Consider the following 15,000-nt stretch of genomic DNA (forward strand, 5'->3'; position numbering starts at 1 on the left):
ATATGAAGTGGTGGTTTCTTTTTCGTATGTGTTGAAATGATCCGAGTGAGACTAACGTTGTTATATCTCTTGTTTTACCTCTGTGCTAACCTTTCAATAGGTGCTTCCTCTGTTCTCCGTAGGGGAGTACTTCCGTCAGTGGACCTCATGCTGTTCACTGTAGGCATTACTTAAGGTTCTTTGCAGCGTGCCTTCGGCCCCTAGCTGTAACCACTTTTGTTCCTTTTACTGTACCTCCTTTCATATACTTTTTCTTCATCTTACTTTTCACCCTCTCCTAACACTTTTAATCATAGTGCAGCTGTGAGGTTTTCCTCCTGTTACACCTTTCAAACTTTTTACTGTCAATTTCCATTTCAGTGCTGAATGACCTGATAGGTCCCAGTGCTTGGCCTTTGGCGTAGATTTTATATACAATTCAACTCAGTTCTGCTTTCTCTGTGACTGTTGAACACCACTTCAAAGCGCCCGAGCTCTCTGTTCTAATGTGATACAGTCATGGATCTTTTGATTCCCTCTGACTGTGCGGTCAGATTTTGGTTTCCGTTTGGTTTGTCTGTCTGTTTGCTTCTTTGTTTGTTATCAGGAACACCCCGATAAAAGAAACACCCCAAAGTGGGAACCGTAACTGGCAGTGACTGATTCGATTTAGGGAGAGAGTTGGATAAGGGGTCCTTTTTTTCCGTCGGAATTTTGTGATCTCCGACAGCTTTTGTCATCTGCACTTTCTTATACTGTGGGACAGTCTTCCTGACAGAATTATGAATTTTGATATTCTGTGTCTGTGTTTACATATATTTATATTTTCTTGGTTCATAGATATTATCATGTTTCCCGGTTTTGGATTTATATAATTTTTCCATTTTACTAATTTTTTTCGACGTAGTCCCATAAATATAGCTTGGAAATTTGTTTAGGAAGTTACGGTCTCTTCCTTATGAATGTGTGGCCATGTTGAGTAATAACATTCAAAATTATTTTTACGATAATTACGGAAGATTTTTATTTGTTTACAAATCATGAAAGTTGCTACGAATTTATTATTCGCCACGAGAGACTTCTCATATTTTTGAACTGAAAATATATACACCCCATAGATGTTCCAACGTAGATGATTAAAAATAAACTGAATTGACCCTAAAAGATAATTAAAACCAACGTTTAATGGTTGATGGTAGAATGAATTAAGAAACGAGCCAAAATGTGGAATATATGAAGTGGCTGTTGAGCTAATTCTGCTTTATGAAATGAAATGTGGAAATTGGAGTTGCACCGAAGGGACAGTGTAGGAATTGGTGAAATATAGTAATTTGTCATTGGGATATATATATATATATATATATATATATATATATATATATATATATATATATATATATATATATATATATATATATATATATAGCTTGATGATGAATAATAGTGCCAAGACTAGGAAGAACATTCTTTAATATCACGAGCTTTCGATGTTTAAAACCTCATCTTCAGGCTGAAAAAATGACAAGGATGAGAAATCACTAAAAATTACATTAAAATGAATTGTCTGATTAAAAGCTTCAGTAAAAACATAAAAATAAAACGAACATCACATACAAACTAAAAATTAAAAATTACGAAAAAAACTAAAACAAGCGCAAATCATACAAAAACAGAAATAAAAATAAAAACAATATAATTGAAACAAAAACTACACTCCAAAAATAAAATGGCTACGCACCTGTAGTGCGATTGTTTCATGGTTTTATTGTCAAAAGATTTGGATGTCTGAATGCCCTGTTGCTTTTAAACCCTTGTATTATCGTAGGTACGTGGATGACACTTTCCTTGTGTTTAGGGAACGTTCACACGTGGATTTATTTTTTGAATATTTTAATTCTCGTCATCCTAATATTTCTTTTACTTGTGAGACAGAACAGGATAATATGTTGTCATTTTTAGATGTTCAGGTACACAGAAATAGAGGTAAATTTCAGACTTCCGTTTATAGGAAAAGTACTTTTACTGCTTGGGATTGAATTATCTTAGTTTTTCACCAAAGTTGTTTAAACTTAATTCAATACGTACTATGATAAATAGAGCTTACAATGTCTGTTGTGATTTTAATTTATTTCATCAAGAACATGGTCTTCCTCCAGAATTATTTTTCCCGAAAATTCTTATCCCGTATTTGTCTTTTACAAAGTTCTGAAAAATTTTCTATATGAGAAATTTTGTCCCAGGCCGGTGTACAATACTGCTAGTAAAGATGTAAAGTATATTAAATTGCCTTTCCTTGGTCATAGTAGCTACTTGGTACGAAAAAAGTTAAAGGAAATACTTAAGCATAGTTTTTCCTCAAGTTAGTTTCAGATTTGTTTTTTTTACTAACCCCTTTTACTGTAGGATCACTTTTGAGGGAGAAGCCTGCTCTTCCTGTGGACCTAATTCGAGTATCGTTTACTTGTTTACCTGTTCGCAGTGTGGTCTGCGATACGTGGGATCCAGTTCCCGCTGGCCTTAGACACAGAATTTTGGAACACAGATTTTGGAACACAGGTAGGTCTTTCCGTGTTAGAACTAGGTTTCCTCATTTCTAAACCACCATTTTCTGGCCATAAGGGATCACAGTTTAGCACAGGACCATCCTTTTCCACTCACCTAGATTTTAGAGTACTGTCTTTTTGCTCAAATAGACTGGACCTTTTAATTTCAGAGTCGCTGTTATTAAGAAAATGAAACCGGAATTGAACAACAACTCGTCCGGTATTTAACTAGCTATCATATAGTTTCATAGTAGGTACACAAAAGTGGGTCGTTAGCCATTTTTTATTTTTGAGTGTAGTTTGTTTACCTTTCATATTATTTTTATTTTTTAATCTGTTTGTTTGTATGATTTGCGCTTTGTTTTAGTTTTTTTTCGTAAATTTTTTAATTTTTAATTTTAGTTTGTATGTGATGTTCGTTTTATTTTATGTTTTTACTGAAGCTTTTAATCAGACAATTCATTTTAATGTAATTTTTAGTGATTTCTCATCCCTGTCATTTTTTCAGCCTGAAGATGAGGTTTTAAAACCTCGAAAGCTTGTGATATTAAAGAATGTTCTTCCTAGTCTTGGCACTATTATTCATCATCAAGCTAAGATTTCCAAGTAGCCGCCCAATTACTGAGACTATATATATATATATATATATATATATATATATATATATATATATATATATATATATATATATATAATATATGTTAAAAAAAAGAGGGCGGCAAAGTTAGTGGTATTAAATTGATGAATGTTCTGAATTAGTCTTCCAGTGACGAAGAAATTTTATAACATTTCCAGTAATTTTGCGTTTGTAATAATCGTAATTAGTGTAGTAAAGAAAAAATATTGATCAAATATTTTTATAACAAGAAAAGAATGAAAACAAAGGAAATGCTGAGTTTTATGAATTGCTGCACGATTAGAATGAACTGGGCATTTTGAGGTAAATGCGTAGTAGCTAATGCCGATTCACGGATCTTGCAAACCTCATCGCAATTGCGCCTTCCGAAGGCAAGCGCCGCAGTGGCGTGGTCGGTATAGTGTTGGCGTGCCACTTCGATTCTCGGGCATTCCACTAAGAGGTCAGAGATGTGTATTTCTGGTGATAGAAGTTCACTCGTTTGTTGTGGTTCGGAAGTCACGTAAAGCCGTCTACATTTTAATTATATGTATATAATTAAATATCTATATATATATCATAATAGCCAGAGTGCCCTCTTAACTTCTCGAAATCTGTCTCTTCTTTTTATCTATATATATATATATATATATATATATATATATATATATATATATATATATATATATATATACTATATATTGTATACATTTATATGTAAAATGCATATATACGGGTGTTACAAAGCCTCGGATCCAAATGGAAGATAATGAAGAAATATACCGACGTTCTTAACAGAATTCGAAGTCGCATCCGGGGTATTTTTCTTAGGAAATGGCTGTTCCACATGAAAGCCTATTTATTTATTTTTTTTATTTGGTTCTGATTAGAATATTTCTAAATAGTTTGAGTTTAAAGTGACACAGTTCCTTCGTAAGGATATGTAGTGTACTTTTAAATTATCCCCATTCTCTCTCTCTCTCTCTCTCTCTCTCTCTCTCTCTCTCTCTCTCTCCCCTTCTCTCTCTCTCTCTACTCCCCTCTCCTTCTCTCTCTCTCTCTCTCTACCATAAATCCTACATCAAAGAGGGGTTGGGGGGAGCAGAACATGAAAGTACAATGAAGTGTAAACATTAGCGATACCCAAGCATTGATGATTGTTTGACACTGAAAGAATCAATCGATTGTAGAAGAACCGGATTTTTGTTAATGAAATAATACGCGGTGCTTGGCATAAGTTCCGTTTTCATACCGAGCTGTCATAATCATATTGAAGCAAAGTTTTTCATTTGTATTAGAATAGTAAACAGAAGCAGACTATAATATCTGTAGAGATTTTTGTGTGACGAGATAAATTTTAATACTTGATACTGTTCTGTGCGATCATTATTTTACCTGGCACATTTATGGTTTTGCAAAATATCTCTGAGACAATTTTTGTGAACCGAGATTTAATGAGAGTTCAGAACGTGTCCTTTTTTCTTGTGTTAAAATATTCTTACTTTTTCCAGAGTGACGTTTTTAGGATCTTACTGATTTTATGGCTGTATCCTCAGCGGGATTAGTGTTGCACGAAAACTCTATTTTACCTTCTGACCGATTTATTTATTAAGCCTTCTATATGTTTCAGGTCATTTTGAGTTTAATGAAAAAAAAAAAAAAAAAAAAGATTCAAATATGAAAGTGGTTTTCGTCATTGTTCAGGAGAAGGATACATCTTCTTATCTGATTCTTATCATAATTAGAGTTATAACAATATAGCTATGAAACAGAATATGCAGATCGAGTGGCCGTTCTGGCATTATGGCGTCTCTTCAGGAATGGATATTCTTCGTGTATAGATAGACTGTCACACGAAATTTTCCTCTCTGTCGGTCCTATATCCATAAATTGCCATTTTTTGGTTTATTTCCCTGAGAGTTAACCTGGTTTTACATCTTGAAACTTGCATATCATAGGTCACTGCCGTGACCTATGATATGCAGCCTGTCATTAAAAATGCCGTGAATGATAATATTCAGTCAGCCATTTGCGTAAGTTCTCTAAAACTTAATTTGCGTAACATAATATTTAGAGATCTTTGGGATTTTGCGAGTTCAAATTTGACCCCTGATGTTCGTTTGTATGCCAGGGTCTTTGTAGGAAGATGTCTAGGAAGGGAATCTTGTCATTGGTGCTCCTCCATTTGTTAAAGGGCAAGTTAGAATTCTCCTCAGTCATTCCCGAGTCATAGAAGGGCTTCACTTTCCGATTATTTTTACAGCAATGTCACCATATGTGCGTTATATGAAGGGGCTGCCCATTTCGCCAAACACATCCTTCTCGATGCATCCCATAAAGATATTCGCGTAGAATACGTGCAAAAGAGAATTCTCGAGTGATGCCTTCGGTTTGATGTTACTGCAGATCGAATGAGTTTCCTGGATGGTAAATACTGGGAACGACTGAAAGGTTGAAGTGTGTAGGTATATGAAAATGTGGCAAAAGGTCAGAGTAAATAGGAGAGATAGCTTGTAGTGTATCGAGGTGCTTTTGAACACTGGAGAGAATGGAAGTCATATTGGAAAACCGTGGGTATGTTACGGAATTGTTAGGAAGAAGCAGAGACTTCCAAATGAATTTCTGGTTAGAGCAAGAAATAGAAAAGCTGGACTACAAAGGCCATAACATCTGCCCTACAAAGGTGATTGGTACAGTGTACTATATAAGATCAATGACACTGTTGATGAGACAACTTTGTAGAACCAGTGGTTATTCAGCAGCGGGACCACCGGTTTTACGTGACTTCCGAACCACGTCGAGAGTGAACTTCTGTCACCAGAAATACACATCTCTCACCCCTCAGTGGAATGCCTGAGAATCGAACTCGCTGCCACCGAGGTGGAACGCCAACACCATACCGACCACGCCCAGAGGCGCATAGCTTTCGAACGTGGTTGATGGGAAAGTTTCCCGAATAAGGATTACATTCTTAATTCAGTACTTGAAAGGTGAACAGGGCAGTAGCCGTTTTTTTTTTCCGCTTGCGCGGGGAGTAAGCTTACAAAGTACTTTGTTATAGTTGTTGTTGTTGTTGTTGTTGTTGTTGTTGTGGAGGGTGGTAAGTAAGCCTAGAAAAAGTTTGAAAATGGTGTTGCACATTGAGTTAAAGATACAGGAATTTTAGGGTAGGATATTTATGATTTATTCATGAGAATGAAAATGTAAAAAAATGAATCATGTGGATATTAAACAGTAAAGAAAAATGATTTCTAATAAAATATATCGTATTGTTTAAAACTTTCGTTGGTGAAACAAAAGACAATATGTCCGTAGAGTTTAGCACAGTTTAATTTATTTGATGTACTGAATTTAGAGGCTATATTTGTGTTCGATATTTTGTGTTTCCACTTATAAATGAGAGTATATGAACGTGTTTAATTTGTGTCCTTTTTATTCGATCCTTGTTGTTATCAGGTATAAGGAGTAGTAAGTATGAGTATTAACTACGAAGACCACTTCACGTTAAGTTAGGAATATAATGATTGCATCATATGCGTCAGTAGAAAATCTTGCACGCGTCCCGAGTTAGCTGGAGGTTAGATTCATGCCTTGTCTTTGCAGATCCCGTCTTATTAGTGGAAATATTATATTGGTGTTTTATGTATATATATTATATATATATATATATATATATATATATATATATATAGATATATATATGTGTGTGTGTGTGTGTGTGTGTGTGTGTATATAATATATATAATATATATATATATATATATGGTATATATATATATATATATATATATATATATATATATATATATATATATATATATATATATGTATATATATAAATATGAGAGAGAGGAGAGAGAGAAGAGAGAGCGAGAGAGAGGAGGAGGAGAGAGGAGAGAGAGAGAGAGAGATTAGATACACAGATATAGATATAGATATATATTTAGAGATATATGCATATATCAGTAAAATCATCAAAAAATATTTATTCTTTGTACGGAATTTGTTGCTGTTCTTTTTCAGTTCCAGTAAAGTTAGGGAATTCTTGTTTCGAGTTGAAAGTTTAAATTGGATTTTTTTCTTTACTTTCGAATGCTAAATTCTGTCGTATTTCTATCCTACATTTGCTCGAGAACGTTTCAGTTGTTATTTGTAATTAAAATTGCGTAATTCTCTGTTGTATCGAGAATTAAAGGGAAATTAGCTCATATCCGGTGACTCCTATCGATTGATAGATTAATATTTTTAGGTTGATAAATGGATTAATTTTTAGGTTGATAAATGGATTAATTTCAAGATTATCCTGTTCACCTTTATTGCTACATTTTATTTCAACCAAACGGCTTACAGGCATCCGTGCACAAAGAGACAAAGCAAAGCAATTAATTCATCCCGAGGTTATGTAACATATTCGCGATTTCTGTATCAAGTTGTAAAGTAAATATCGATTCAATTTATGCAGTGTATATATACGTAGATCGATGATATCTAACCTAAAAATGCGTAGGAAAGTTTGTATGATAGAGTTGTGTTTTTTTCTCTTTCCTCCATACTATCTTGCATGAAATTATATAAAAAGTAGTGACCGCTTAATATGTATCAGCCTATTCTATGCTAGTCGTTTATTGTAAAAATATATTGCAAATGCAATCGTAAGCAAGGTTGGGATATGTAACTTAATCATAACATACCTGCAAATCATATTGCCACTGCTTACTGATTGGAGCGAAAAATACTAAACGTAAAGGCTGTCAGGAGAGACAAAATACTCAAAGTGACAAATTAATGCCTGACATACGAAGGATAGAGATGGAACCCCAGTGGTTGCGATCAATTTTGCTATTTTTAGAATGGAAAAATGAGATTTATTTGAATAGAAAGGATGTGGGAAATAATTCAGATACTTTAAGTTAGCTGATACAGAAACCGTTTGAAATCACCAGCCCACGAATGGCTGTATTCTTCCCATACAGTAAGAAAAGAAAGGCAGCTGACTGGGATGATGATTTACTGCGGGAGACTTTCGTTGTTTTGACTAGATAAAATAGGCAGTAATCATTGTTATGTGTAGTTCCACTATATGGAGATGAGAATATAGGATTCCGCTTGTATGGGAGCAGAGAATATAGCGATTTTCCACTATATGGGAGAGAGAAATATAGGAGCTTGAGTTCAGATCATTTTCTGGCATGACTGGAAGAGTATCTTTAATATTGACGCAGTAAATTTAGTCGTATCACGAAGGAGAACTGAAGAATTTTCGGCTGTTGATGTGAAACCTGCATTTCAGGCTGATGCAGTGAACAGCTGTGTGAAATTCATAACTCGAGAGAAGAGATTGCTATAAAAAATAAAGGTTAATATTGTAGATTACATAAGAAATATAGGTGGTACTGATATTCAAATATATCCAAAGAATCGAAAAGTAAAGTAAAACCGAAATTTGCGAACTTCAGTAAGTTGTATGACCTTTTCTGAATAACTCTTGATCTGAGAGTTGTCATAAGAAGGAAATATGAATTGAGGGTGAATTGCAATAAAGGATGATTATAGGGCATGAGGACAAAACGAGGAAGGAGATTCAATATTGGCTTTACAAATTAGGAGATGGAAATGTACGTTGAAAAGGAACGCAAGAATTCCATTTGAGAAGGTGCATCAGTTTTGGCTATCCGTTAGAGGTTTGATTAAAAAAAAAAAAAGGAGTGCTGAGGTAAATAAGTTAAACGATCTGTTTTAAGAGAGACGTGAAACATTATGGACAAAAAGGACACTGAAATCTATAACCTGCGAAAATCTGCGTTTGTTATAAACCGTACAGTTCAATATGTCTCTTAATTTATTTTTTAGCCTGATTGTGGTATCCTAGAAAGTGAACATCCAAGACTACAAAAACACAATAAGGACATGTTGAAGAACACCAGAACTAAGTGAGAGACGACCGTGAGGCACTTAAGGAAATTACTTTCCTAACCACCATGTGCTTTAGTATCCTCCCACACACTCGCATCTGGTTTTTGAAGTGAGGAAAACCAACAGTTTGAGAGGAAATTTCTAGGCATTCCAGGCGGTTACTTAAACAAGTTTTGCTAGACACCTATGTGATCGTTCCTTGAACTAGTATTTAATGGGTTTCCCAATTGTATATTGTGGGAGACATTTTAGCTTTTTTGTAGGGTTCGAGTTCACATTTCCTAAGTAATTTTTGCCTTAACTGAATTTTTTTTCTCTCTTAATGTACTTGTTTTCCATGGGGAAGGTGGCAGAGTTCAGACTTGATTATTTGATTCGTCGTTGATAGTGGAATGCTAGATTTGTAGGTTCTCACATAGAAGCTTTCCTTTTCTCTGACGTACATTAATTTACGGCATGTCTGAAATCAAGGCACAGTGTCCTTTCTAATCGTTTTTCAAGCATTTCTGACAATTTGAATGATTGCGATTTCTAAGGAAAAGGCAGAGAGATGTGTATGCATTGTTGCCAATTTAGTGGAGCTTCACACATACTACGCTGATGTATTTACAAACTGTTTCCATGAGTTCTAGTTGTCATAGTAATGCAATAATGAGAAAACTTCTTTAATATGTATTTATACTACAAATAGATACGCTAATTTCTCTAATTTCCACGGTTTTGCGTAAGTCTTATATCCTATTTGGAGGGTAAACAAATACCAATTGGCAACGCTGTGTGTATGGGCTAAGTTTGGCGGTGTGCACACGAATACTGAATTTCAGCGGGAGAGGACGGTTGAATTCCTAGTGGAGTATATTGCCTGCGAATGTTTGAAAGCAGCTTTCATATTTTGTCAAAGGCGTCAAGTGCTCTGGGGAGTTTCTTCTGAGAGTTCCTCCAAAGCGCTTGCGAGAAAGCTCGACGAAGAGACGGTAGGCCGGTTCATTTCAGGCTTTTCAGTTCAGCCTTCAGGGAATACTACCTGTTCTTTTCTCTAAAAACGAAAAACTGTGATGGAGACCACATTTACTTGATAACCTGTACCACGGTTTCGTAAAATATACGAAACTAAATAAATAAGTAAAAAACCCATCAGAATGGACGACCACGAGGTGTAAGGTGGTCTCTAGAATAATTGTGTCAAGTGAATCACAGTGGAAGGAATGGGAAAAGAGAGAATGGAAAGGGAATCATTGGTTATTTATTTCAGAAGAGTCGGTGGAATTGGCGGCGAAGCGGGTAATATTCAAATAAGTATTTTAGGTGCTCCACATTAAAGATTGAATAAAAGAAAAAGAAGAATTTTATATAGAACAACGGAGTGTTAAAAATGAAATACAAAAATGAGATTTGTGACTTGTTGGTTACATTCATCATGCAAAGGTTGGTAGGAACAATGATGGTATGGAGGACGTACAGAGTAAGGAAGGGTTGTGAGGAGCGACTGGGAACGAAAAATAATTTTGTTAATTGGAGGGATACTTTTCCCGCAAAAGGACATTCACAGATACACTTGATGGCAGCCAGAGAAAATAGATAGAACACATATATAATAATCGAAAATAAAACGACTGAGACATGTTAGTAGCTACAGAGGATCATGTGGCGGCAGTGATCACCGAATTTTCAGTGCCACATTAAAAATGAAATTAAAAGCGTCCAACAAAAACGTTAACAGAGTATCTAACACTGAAACAGCAAAGCTTTATGAAGATTACTGTCAAGAGGCTTTTGCTGTTGAATTTCTAATTGTATTTGCAGTTCTAGAAACCATATCTGAACAGGAGCAGACGATCAGCGAGAACTGGTTTAACTGGTTTACTAGGATATGGGGTAACAAGACGAAATCCTTGACCCATTCCATGAGACTTGGGGCGCAATAAAGAATAGACAAAAACGGAAGGTTATATAGACAGATTTCAGGGAGCACGATGATGAACGCAAAACTAGGACGTGATAAGTACTCAAGTCTTACATAGGTAGTGAAGGTAAACAAAGATCAAGGACAAAGGAGAGAGAACATTTAGATAAACAGTCTGACGCCGTCGAGCCTTGCATTCAAGTTAGTGGCATCGGGTGTTGGGGTAACATACAGAGTAACGAAAAAGATGTCCATGGCTGGGAAGGGAAAAAGGAAAACTCCTGTCGGTAATAATTTCAAAATAAGAAGAAAGACAGCGCTTTGCAGAAGATTTGTTAGAGGTCATGAATAAGAGGTATGGGGGTGGGGGGGGGGGGTGGTGGGGAGGGCGTTAGTTAATTTGACTGATATACCAGAAGTTGGCAAAGACCTTCATATGTCTATCCTTGACTCCATTGTCGTTGAAGTGGAATCAGTAACAAAAAAATAAGAGATGGAGAACACCAGGTTATGATGGAATTACTACAGAGTTGACTTTTCCAGAAACAATTGAAACATTGAATACTAATTAGACTGTTATGTAGAGTATAGAGTGAGGCACAAATCTCACCGATTGGTAATGGGAAGTCATAGCTAATGTACGAAAGAATGTTGAACTGACTGAATTTGGTAACTTTATAAGCATTGCAACGGGTTCGATATGCTGCTGATGAGGCACTGATACAGTCATACATAGTGGTTAATGCTGTGGAAGTGTTCTACAGATGATGTTCATCTATGATTCATCAGTTAACGTATAATTGTTGCTGTGACCTGTCATTTTCCCTCAGGAGTCATCCTTTGCCGTGGGAAACAATTTAATGTTGATTTATGATAATGCACAATAAGTCATTGTCATTCAGAATATGAGCAACTATGATATATAATTACCTTTGGATAGCGTATTCTCCAGGTAAGCTGAGTTCGATATTAATGGGTAGTTTGTGGCTTCATATCAGTAAGGAAAGAAATGTTATGTGCAGATTTTTTTGACAAACTATCTTGCATATATTATATATATATATATATAATATATATATATATATATATATAATATATATATATATATATATATATAATATATATAGTATATATATATATATATATATATATATAAATGTCAAGGTGGTAGTTGGTCACAACATCCTAAAGACAAGAAGGGAAGCAGAGCAGGTTGGTCATTCCTAATAGACAGCCAAAATGCTGTCACTTAAAGAACAGGCAATAAACTTTCATCTCCTGATTTTCTTTGACATCAGAGAACATACAAAGAAATGCAAATATGAAATCCAATATAAGAACTGAGATTATAGGCGGCGCATCTAACCAAAAACTGTTGGCCATTACCGTTTCTTTATTCTTAAGCATCTAGCCCCGCCCCCCGCCCCCCCCTCCTATAAACAAGCAGTCTGTCTCTACTCTCTTGAACCGCCCCCCCCCCCCCCCCCCCCCATTACCTACCGTCTTACTCCGTTTCCTTGTCAGTCTTCTCCTAACTATCTTATGGTTGGTCTCTTTACGAGTTTACTGTTTATTTTGTATATAGTTTCATCTTAAACTTAAAGTGTATATAATTTTAACCTTTGTTTCTTATAATATACCTTGCAGTTTTTAATTTTTTGTACGATTTAATTTTAAATTAATTTTAAATTGTATATTATGTATTTTAATGTTTTCACGTTTTATTCTGTATTCTTTATTGTTAGCTTGAAAATGAAATCTGGAGCTTTGAAACGTCGCAATAAAGTATAGACCTGAACGGTTTTCTGGGTGTACTTCACCGCCTTCTTGTCTTTATATATATATTTGTAATAGCCAGAGTTACCTGTAAACTTCTCTATTACCACAGTTTGGTTCAGTCTGTTACTACGAATTTGACCCTGGTTAATCTGGTAGAAAAGTGGCCTAAGGATGCTCTCCTCCTGAGTGTGACTCAAGAGAATCGACTGACTATTTAGCCCTTAGGAGTTAGGTCAGCAGGTTCTTACGTATTTTAACGGAACCCTGCTAAACCGTCCTGTCTTCCTCTACACACACACACATACACACACACACACACACACACACACACACACACATATATATATATATATATATATATATATATATATATATATGATGACAAAAGTGCTCTTGTTTCCTTATCAGCTTTCTTCCGTTAATTTATAATTAAGTTATGCAAAGATCAAAAGTCTTGAAAATGATAGGGAGTGTCTCTTAGCGATTAAGAACAGTTTATTTTCCAAATATTCCGAAGAATAATTTTCAAGAGAATTTTACAATTTTCCAGAGTTATTGCCTAAGTTCTCATTTTCGCCTGATAATGTAATATGAGTTCCTACAATAGCATTATTTCCACTTTTTAAATCTTTTCTTCTCTAAGAAGGCTTTCCTTTTTTCCGCTATATACACGCCTTTTACATTTTTCGTACAGCGATAAGGTAAGCTTGTTGAGTTGATTGATCACCTCAGTTAAGTAAGCAGGTCTTTTGTTTGAAGTTCGAAGACGCGTCGGAGACGAAAAGAAAATAAAACCTCTTTTATGAGCCGGTCGAAGAAGAAGAAGAAGCTCTTGTGATCAGCAAAGACGCCTATCAGTTGATGGCGCCTCCTGGAAGCCGATGTAGTATATATATATATATCCCCTACAGGAGGGAGAGGAAGGACGAAGCGTGAATCTCATTATGATGTTTTTTCTATGTAATTTTTTTTTTCAACTTGTGTTTAACCTTTTCATTAGTTTTTTTTAATACACGGTGATTTATTTTATATGTGAAAAGGATTAAATTTCGGATTTTGTTGTGAGATGTATATATATTAATATATATAATATATATATATATATATTATATATATATAATGTAATGTCATATATATAATATATTATATGTATGTATATATATATATATATAATATATAATTTATATATAATATATATAATATAATATTAATAATATATAATATTATATTATTATATATGTATATATATATAATATATAATATATATATATATATATATATATATATATGTACATATATATATGTGTGTGTGTATTTATATATATATGTCTGTGTATACATAAATCCACAAATTATGTAGTATCTTATTGACTTTACCTTAGGAATAACTAACACCCAAATGAAATTACCGTCTTATTTACGCTTTCAGACTTTTGAAATAATTTCTTTAATCCGCAGTCACTACTGTTTTATCTGCCAACGTTGGCTAATAAAAAAATCTAATCACAAAACCCTTTTTGGTATTCAAAACTTTGCACCTCACCTCTTCATATTTCCCGCTCTTCCAGTTCTTCTGCCTCAAAGAATATTCAAATCATTCATCGCAATAGTTTTCACTTTATTTCATTTGCGTCAACATCAGCACTTCACTTCCATGGAGTAGAGTTAGTTCAACAATCCCCTCACATATTCCAACCTTTCATAGACACCCCAAGTTTTCTTCCAATCCTCTTTTGCAACCTGCTCTTTAACTCGCCTCATTTCTCATCCTACCATCATCCAAAATGATTACTCTCAAACTTGACGCTATTATCAGATTCTCGTTCAAAATCAGTGTCTTTTACCCTAGCCCATTTTTAATCCATGCTCTACTTTTTTTTTTTTCCACACTATTAAACTTACATATGTTGAGTAACCTTACACCCTCATTTTCGCCCATTCCTTTCCATATTGAGCTTCCGTCCATTCAAAGTTTGTCTTCAATCAAATAACAATCAAATATACTTCCAGCTCCTGTTACTCACGGGGTCAGCCATCCATGCAAAGTTTGTCTTCAACATTAGACGAAATTAACCAAATAACAATCAGATATACTTACAGCAACTGTTGCTCACTGTGACAACCAACGGCTTGATTTTCCATCGTTTCTGAATTAACAAATTCCTCTCCTCACTACTTCTCTCACCGAGTATAGTTGTTTTTGCTTACCTTGGTGAACCATGTATGTCCGAAAGTGAAGCAAATTTCTATGCATTTAGACGAGAACC

General features: G+C 34.7%; 1 protein-coding gene across 1 annotated transcript in view; it reads right to left on the minus strand.

The window, feature by feature from the left end:
• LOC135212890 (lachesin-like) overlaps window positions 1–15,000 on the minus strand; it is a 470,090-nt gene that overhangs the window by 118,668 nt on the left and 336,422 nt on the right.

The sequence above is a fragment of the Macrobrachium nipponense genome, chromosome 41 (assembly GCF_015104395.2).
Source record: "Macrobrachium nipponense isolate FS-2020 chromosome 41, ASM1510439v2, whole genome shotgun sequence".
NCBI lineage: Eukaryota > Metazoa > Arthropoda > Malacostraca > Decapoda > Palaemonidae > Macrobrachium > Macrobrachium nipponense.